We start from the raw sequence: 8,148 nt of genomic DNA, 5'->3' as shown, positions 1-8,148 counted from the left end.
TAAATGCTTAATCCCTATGTAAAAAAGTTATTTTAGCAGGAATATGTTATTGAAAAAAATTAGAAAAATTTATTTTAGCCGTAAATCGAAAATAATGGGGACACCGGAGCTGTTCGAAGCGCCGAGCGCGCCGCGTACGCCCGAATATTTTCAAAGTCCCAACGTACCGATCAAGAGTAAAGTACCATTTTCCTACATTAGATTTCGTTCTAAATGCTTAATCCCTATGTAAAAACGTTAGTTAAGCAAGAATATCGTATTTTTAAAAAAATCTAATGATAGGATTTCCCAGAAAATTGAAAAAACCGAAAAATGTCAAGAGTAAAGTGCCATTTTCTGACATTAGATTTCGTTCTAAATGCTTAATCCCTATGTAGAAACGTTAGTTAAGCAAGAATATCGTATTTTTAAAAAAATCTAATGATAGGATTTTTCAGAAAATTGAAAAAACCGTAAAATGTCAAGAGTAAAGTGCCCTTATTTTAAACAATGTATCGTTCTAAATGCTTAATCCCTATGTAAAAAAGTTATTTAAGCAGGAATATGTTATTGAAAAAAATTAGAAAAATTTATTTTAGCCGTAAATCGAAAATAATGGATCGAGCGAATCGGTCGATTGCGCCGAGACGCGCTATGATGCAACAGACGAGCGATTGGAACGCCCGAATATTTTCAAAGTCCCAACGTACCGATCAAGAGTAAAGTACCATTTTCCTACATTAGATTTCGTTCTAAATGCTTAATCCCTATGTAAAAACGTTAGTTAAGCAAGAATATCGTATTTTTAAAAAAATCTAATGATAGGATTTCCCAGAAAATTGAAAAAACCGAAAAATGTCAAGAGTAAAGTGCCATTTTCTGACATTAGATTTCGTTCTAAATGCTTAATCCCTATGTAGAAACGTTAGTTAAGCAAGAATATCGTATTTTTAAAAAAATCTAATGATAGGATTTTTCAGAAAATTGAAAAAACCGTAAAATGTCAAGAGTAAAGTGCCCTTATTTTAAACAATGTATCGTTCTAAATGCTTAATCCCTATGTAAAAAAGTTATTTAAGCAGGAATATGTTATTGAAAAAAATTAGAAAAATTTATTTTAGCCGTAAATCGAAAATAATGGATCGAGCGAATCGGTCGATTGCGCCGAGACGCGCTATGATGCAACAGACGAGCGATTGGAACCCCCGAATATTTTCAAAGTCCCAACGTACCGATCAAGAGTAAAGTACCATTTTCCTACATTAGATTTCGTTCTAAATGCTTAATCCCTATGTAAAAACGTTAGTTAAGCAAGAATATCGTATTTTTAAAAAAATCTAATGATAGGATTTTCCAGAAAATTGAAAAAACCGAAAAATGTCAAGAGTAAAGTGCCATTTTCTGACATTAGATTTCGTTCTAAATGCTTAATCCCTATGTAGAAACGTTAGTTAAGCAAGAATATCGTATTTTTAAAAAAATCTAATGATAGGATTTTTCAGAAAATTGAAAAAACCGTAAAATGTCAAGAGTAAAGTGCCCTTATTTTAAACAATGTATCGTTCTAAATGCTTAATCCCTATGTAAAAAAGTTATTTAAGCAGGAATATGTTATTGAAAAAAATTAGAAAAATTTATTTTAGCCGTAAATCGAAAATAATGGATCGAGCGAATCGGTCGATTGCGCCGAGACGCGCTATGATGCAACAGACGAGCGATTGGAACGCCCGAATATTTTCAAAGTCCCAACGTACCGATCAAGAGTAAAGTACCATTTTCCTACATTAGATTTCGTTCTAAATGCTTAATCCCTATGTAAAAACGTTAGTTAAGCAAGAATATCGTATTTTTAAAAAAATCTAATGATAGGATTTCCCAGAAAATTGAAAAAACCGAAAAATGTCAAGAGTAAAGTGCCATTTTCTGACATTAGATTTCGTTCTAAATGCTTAATCCCTATGTAGAAACGTTAGTTAAGCAAGAATATCGTATTTTTAAAAAAATCTAATGATAGGATTTTTCAGAAAATTGAAAAAACCGTAAAATGTCAAGAGTAAAGTGCCCTTATTTTAAACAATGTATCGTTCTAAATGCTTAATCCCTATGTAAAAAAGTTATTTTAGCAGGAATATGTTATTGAAAAAAATTAGAAAAATTTATTTTAGCCGTAAATCGAAAATAATGGATCGAGCGAATTGGTCGATTGCGCCGAGACGCGCTATGATGCAACAGACGAGCGATTGGAACGCCCGAATATTTTCAAAGTCCCAACGTACCGATCAAGAGTAAAGTACCATTTTCCTACATTAGATTTCGTTCTAAATGCTTAATCCCTATGTAAAAACGTTAGTTAAGCAAGAATATCGTATTTTTAAAAAAATCTAATGATAGGATTTCCCAGAAAATTGAAAAAACCGAAAAATGTCAAGAGTAAAGTGCCATTTTCTGACATTAGATTTCGTTCTAAATGCTTAATCCCTATGTAGAAACGTTAGTTAAGCAAGAATATCGTATTTTTAAAAAAATCTAATGATAGGATTTTTCAGAAAATTGAAAAAACCGTAAAATGTCAAGAGTAAAGTGCCCTTATTTTAAACAATGTATCGTTCTAAATGCTTAATCCCTATGTAAAAAAGTTATTTAAGCAGGAATATGTTATTGAAAAAAATTAGAAAAATTTATTTTAGCCGTAAATCGAAAATAATGGATCGAGCGAATCGGTCGATTGCGCCGAGACGCGCTATGATGCAACAGACGAGCGATTGGAACGCCCGAATATTTTCAAAGTCCCAACGTACCGATCAAGAGTAAAGTACCATTTTCCTACATTAGATTTCGTTCTAAATGCTTAATCCCTATGTAAAAACGTTAGTTAAGCAAGAATATCGTATTTTTAAAAAAATCTAATGATAGGATTTCCCAGAAAATTGAAAAAACCGAAAAATGTCAAGAGTAAAGTGCCATTTTCTGACATTAGATTTCGTTCTAAATGCTTAATCCCTATGTAGAAACGTTAGTTAAGCAAGAATATCGTATTTTTAAAAAAATCTAATGATAGGATTTTTCAGAAAATTGAAAAAACCGTAAAATGTCAAGAGTAAAGTGCCCTTATTTTAAACAATGTATCGTTCTAAATGCTTAATCCCTATGTAAAAAAGTTATTTAAGCAGGAATATGTTATTGAAAAAAATTAGAAAAATTTATTTTAGCCGTAAATCGAAAATAATGGATCGAGCGAATCGGTCGATTGCGCCGAGACGCGCTATGATGCAACAGACGAGCGATTGGAACCCCCGAATATTTTCAAAGTCCCAACGTACCGATCAAGAGTAAAGTACCATTTTCCTACATTAGATTTCGTTCTAAATGCTTAATCCCTATGTAAAAACGTTAGTTAAGCAAGAATATCGTATTTTTAAAAAAATCTAATGATAGGATTTTCCAGAAAATTGAAAAAACCGAAAAATGTCAAGAGTAAAGTGCCATTTTCTGACATTAGATTTCGTTCTAAATGCTTAATCCCTATGTAGAAACGTTAGTTAAGCAAGAATATCGTATTTTTAAAAAAATCTAATGATAGGATTTTTCAGAAAATTGAAAAAACCGTAAAATGTCAAGAGTAAAGTGCCCTTATTTTAAACAATGTATCGTTCTAAATGCTTAATCCCTATGTAAAAAAGTTATTTAAGCAGGAATATGTTATTGAAAAAAATTAGAAAAATTTATTTTAGCCGTAAATCGAAAATAATGGATCGAGCGAATCGGTCGATTGCGCCGAGACGCGCTATGATGCAACAGACGAGCGATTGGAACGCCCGAATATTTTCAAAGTCCCAACGTACCGATCAAGAGTAAAGTACCATTTTCCTACATTAGATTTCGTTCTAAATGCTTAATCCCTATGTAAAAACGTTAGTTAAGCAAGAATATCGTATTTTTAAAAAAATCTAATGATAGGATTTTCCAGAAAATTGAAAAAACCGAAAAATGTCAAGAGTAAAGTGCCATTTTCTGACATTAGATTTCGTTCTAAATGCTTAATCCCTATGTAGAAACGTTAGTTAAGCAAGAATATCGTATTTTTAAAAAAATCTAATGATAGGATTTTCCAGAAAATTGAAAAAACCGAAAAATGTCAAGAGTAAAGTGCCATTTTCTGACATTAGATTTCGTTCTAAATGCTTAATCCCTATGTAGAAACGTTAGTTAAGCAAGAATATCGTATTTTTAAAAAAATCTAATGATAGGATTTTTCAGAAAATTGAAAAAACCGTAAAATGTCAAGAGTAAAGTGCCCTTATTTTAAACAATGTATCGTTCTAAATGCTTAATCCCTATGTAAAAAAGTTATTTAAGCAGGAATATGTTATTGAAAAAAATTAGAAAAATTTATTTTAGCCGTAAATCGAAAATAATGGATCGAGCGAATCGGTCGATTGCGCCGAGACGCGCTATGATGCAACAGACGAGCGATTGGAACGCCCGAATATTTTCAAAGTCCCAACGTACCGATCAAGAGTAAAGTACCATTTTCCTACATTAGATTTCGTTCTAAATGCTTAATCCCTATGTAAAAACGTTAGTTAAGCAAGAATATCGTATTTTTAAAAAAATCTAATGATAGGATTTCCCAGAAAATTGAAAAAACCGAAAAATGTCAAGAGTAAAGTGCCATTTTCTGACATTAGATTTCGTTCTAAATGCTTAATCCCTATGTAGAAACGTTAGTTAAGCAAGAATATCGTATTTTTAAAAAAATCTAATGATAGGATTTTTCAGAAAATTGAAAAAACCGTAAAATGTCAAGAGTAAAGTGCCCTTATTTTAAACAATGTATCGTTCTAAATGCTTAATCCCTATGTAAAAAAGTTATTTTAGCAGGAATATGTTATTGAAAAAAATTAGAAAAATTTATTTTAGCCGTAAATCGAAAATAATGGATCGAGCGAATCGGTCGATTGCGCCGAGACGCGCTATGATGCAACAGACGAGCGATTGGAACGCCCGAATATTTTCAAAGTCCCAACGTACCGATCAAGAGTAAAGTACCATTTTCCTACATTAGATTTCGTTCTAAATGCTTAATCCCTATGTAAAAACGTTAGTTAAGCAAGAATATCGTATTTTTAAAAAAATCTAATGATAGGATTTCCCAGAAAATTGAAAAAACCGAAAAATGTCAAGAGTAAAGTGCCATTTTCTGACATTAGATTTCGTTCTAAATGCTTAATCCCTATGTAGAAACGTTAGTTAAGCAAGAATATCGTATTTTTAAAAAAATCTAATGATAGGATTTTTCAGAAAATTGAAAAAACCGTAAAATGTCAAGAGTAAAGTGCCCTTATTTTAAACATTATATCGTTCTAAATGCTTAATCCCTATGTAAAAAAGTTATTTAAGCAGGAATATGTTATTGAAAAAAATTAGAAAAATTTATTTTAGCCGTAAATCGAAAATAATGGATCGAGCGAATCGGTCGATTGCGCCGAGACGCGCTATGATGCAACAGACGAGCGATTGGAACGCCCGAATATTTTCAAAGTCCCAACGTACCGATCAAGAGTAAAGTACCATTTTCCTACATTAGATTTCGTTCTAAATGCTTAATCCCTATGTAAAAACGTTAGTTAAGCAAGAATATCGTATTTTTAAAAAAATCTAATGATAGGATTTCCCAGAAAATTGAAAAAACCGAAAAATGTCAAGAGTAAAGTGCCATTTTCTGACATTAGATTTCGTTCTAAATGCTTAATCCCTATGTAGAAACGTTAGTTAAGCAAGAATATCGTATTTTTAAAAAAATCTAATGATAGGATTTTTCAGAAAATTGAAAAAACCGTAAAATGTCAAGAGTAAAGTGCCCTTATTTTAAACAATGTATCGTTCTAAATGCTTAATCCCTATGTAAAAAAGTTATTTAAGCAGGAATATGTTATTGAAAAAAATTAGAAAAATTTATTTTAGCCGTAAATCGAAAATAATGGATCGAGCGAATCGGTCGATTGCGCCGAGACGCGCTATGATGCAACAGACGAGCGATTGGAACGCCCGAATATTTTCAAAGTCCCAACGTACCGATCAAGAGTAAAGTACCATTTTCCTACATTAGATTTCGTTCTAAATGCTTAATCCCTATGTAAAAACGTTAGTTAAGCAAGAATATCGTATTTTTAAAAAAATCTAATGATAGGATTTCCCAGAAAATTGAAAAAACCGAAAAATGTCAAGAGTAAAGTGCCATTTTCTGACATTAGATTTCGTTCTAAATGCTTAATCCCTATGTAGAAACGTTAGTTAAGCAAGAATATCGTATTTTTAAAAAAATCTAATGATAGGATTTTTCAGAAAATTGAAAAAACCGTAAAATGTCAAGAGTAAAGTGCCCTTATTTTAAACAATGTATCGTTCTAAATGCTTAATCCCTATGTAAAAAAGTTATTTTAGCAGGAATATGTTATTGAAAAAAATTAGAAAAATTTATTTTAGCCGTAAATCGAAAATAATGGATCGAGCGAATCGGTCGATTGCGCCGAGACGCGCTATGATGCAACAGACGAGCGATTGGAACGCCCGAATATTTTCAAAGTCCCAACGTACCGATCAAGAGTAAAGTACCATTTTCCTACATTAGATTTCGTTCTAAATGCTTAATCCCTATGTAAAAACGTTAGTTAAGCAAGAATATCGTATTTTTAAAAAAATCTAATGATAGGATTTCCCAGAAAATTGAAAAAACCGAAAAATGTCAAGAGTAAAGTGCCATTTTCTGACATTAGATTTCGTTCTAAATGCTTAATCCCTATGTAGAAACGTTAGTTAAGCAAGAATATCGTATTTTTAAAAAAATCTAATGATAGGATTTTTCAGAAAATTGAAAAAACCGTAAAATGTCAAGAGTAAAGTGCCCTTATTTTAAACAATGTATCGTTCTAAATGCTTAATCCCTATGTAAAAAAGTTATTTTAGCAGGAATATGTTATTGAAAAAAATTAGAAAAATTTATTTTAGCCGTAAATCGAAAATAATGGATCGAGCGAATCGGTCGATTGCGCCGAGACGCGCTATGATGCAACAGACGAGCGATTGGAACGCCCGAATATTTTCAAAGTCCCAACGTACCGATCAAGAGTAAAGTACCATTTTCCTACATTAGATTTCGTTCTAAATGCTTAATCCCTATGTAAAAACGTTAGTTAAGCAAGAATATCGTATTTTTAAAAAAATCTAATGATAGGATTTCCCAGAAAATTGAAAAAACCGAAAAATGTCAAGAGTAAAGTGCCATTTTCTGACATTAGATTTCGTTCTAAATGCTTAATCCCTATGTAGAAACGTTAGTTAAGCAAGAATATCGTATTTTTAAAAAAATCTAATGATAGGATTTTTCAGAAAATTGAAAAAACCGTAAAATGTCAAGAGTAAAGTGCCCTTATTTTAAACAATGTATCGTTCTAAATGCTTAATCCCTATGTAAAAAAGTTATTTAAGCAGGAATATGTTATTGAAAAAAATTAGAAAAATTTATTTTAGCCGTAAATCGAAAATAATGGATCGAGCGAATCGGTCGATTGCGCCGAGACGCGCTATGATGCAACAGACGAGCGATTGGAACCACCGAATATTTTCAAAGTCCCAACGTACCGATCAAGAGTAAAGTACCATTTTCCTACATTAGATTTCGTTCTAAATGCTTAATCCCTATGTAAAAACGTTAGTTAAGCAAGAATATCGTATTTTTAAAAAAATCTAATGATAGGATTTCCCAGAAAATTGAAAAAACCGAAAAATGTCAAGAGTAAAGTGCCATTTTCTGACATTAGATTTCGTTCTAAATGCTTAATCCCTATGTAGAAACGTTAGTTAAGCAAGAATATCGTATTTTTAAAAAAATCTAATGATAGGATTTTCCAGAAAATTGAAAAAACCGAAAAATGTCAAGAGTAAAGTGCCATTTTCTGACATTAGATTTCGTTCTAAATGCTTAATCCCTATGTAGAAACGTTAGTTAAGCAAGAATATCGTATTTTTAAAAAAATCTAATGATAGGATTTTTCAGAAAATTGAAAAAACCGTAAAATGTCAAGAGTAAAGTGCCCTTATTTTAAACATTATATCGTTCTAAATGCTTAATCCCTATGTAAAAAAGTTATCTAAGCAAGAATATGTTAT

This window comes from Megalopta genalis, unplaced genomic scaffold (assembly GCF_051020955.1).
Source record: "Megalopta genalis isolate 19385.01 unplaced genomic scaffold, iyMegGena1_principal scaffold0859, whole genome shotgun sequence".
Classification (NCBI taxonomy): domain Eukaryota; kingdom Metazoa; phylum Arthropoda; class Insecta; order Hymenoptera; family Halictidae; genus Megalopta; species Megalopta genalis.
The sequence above is the reverse complement of the archived record's forward strand: the minus strand, read 5'-3'. Positions refer to the sequence as shown.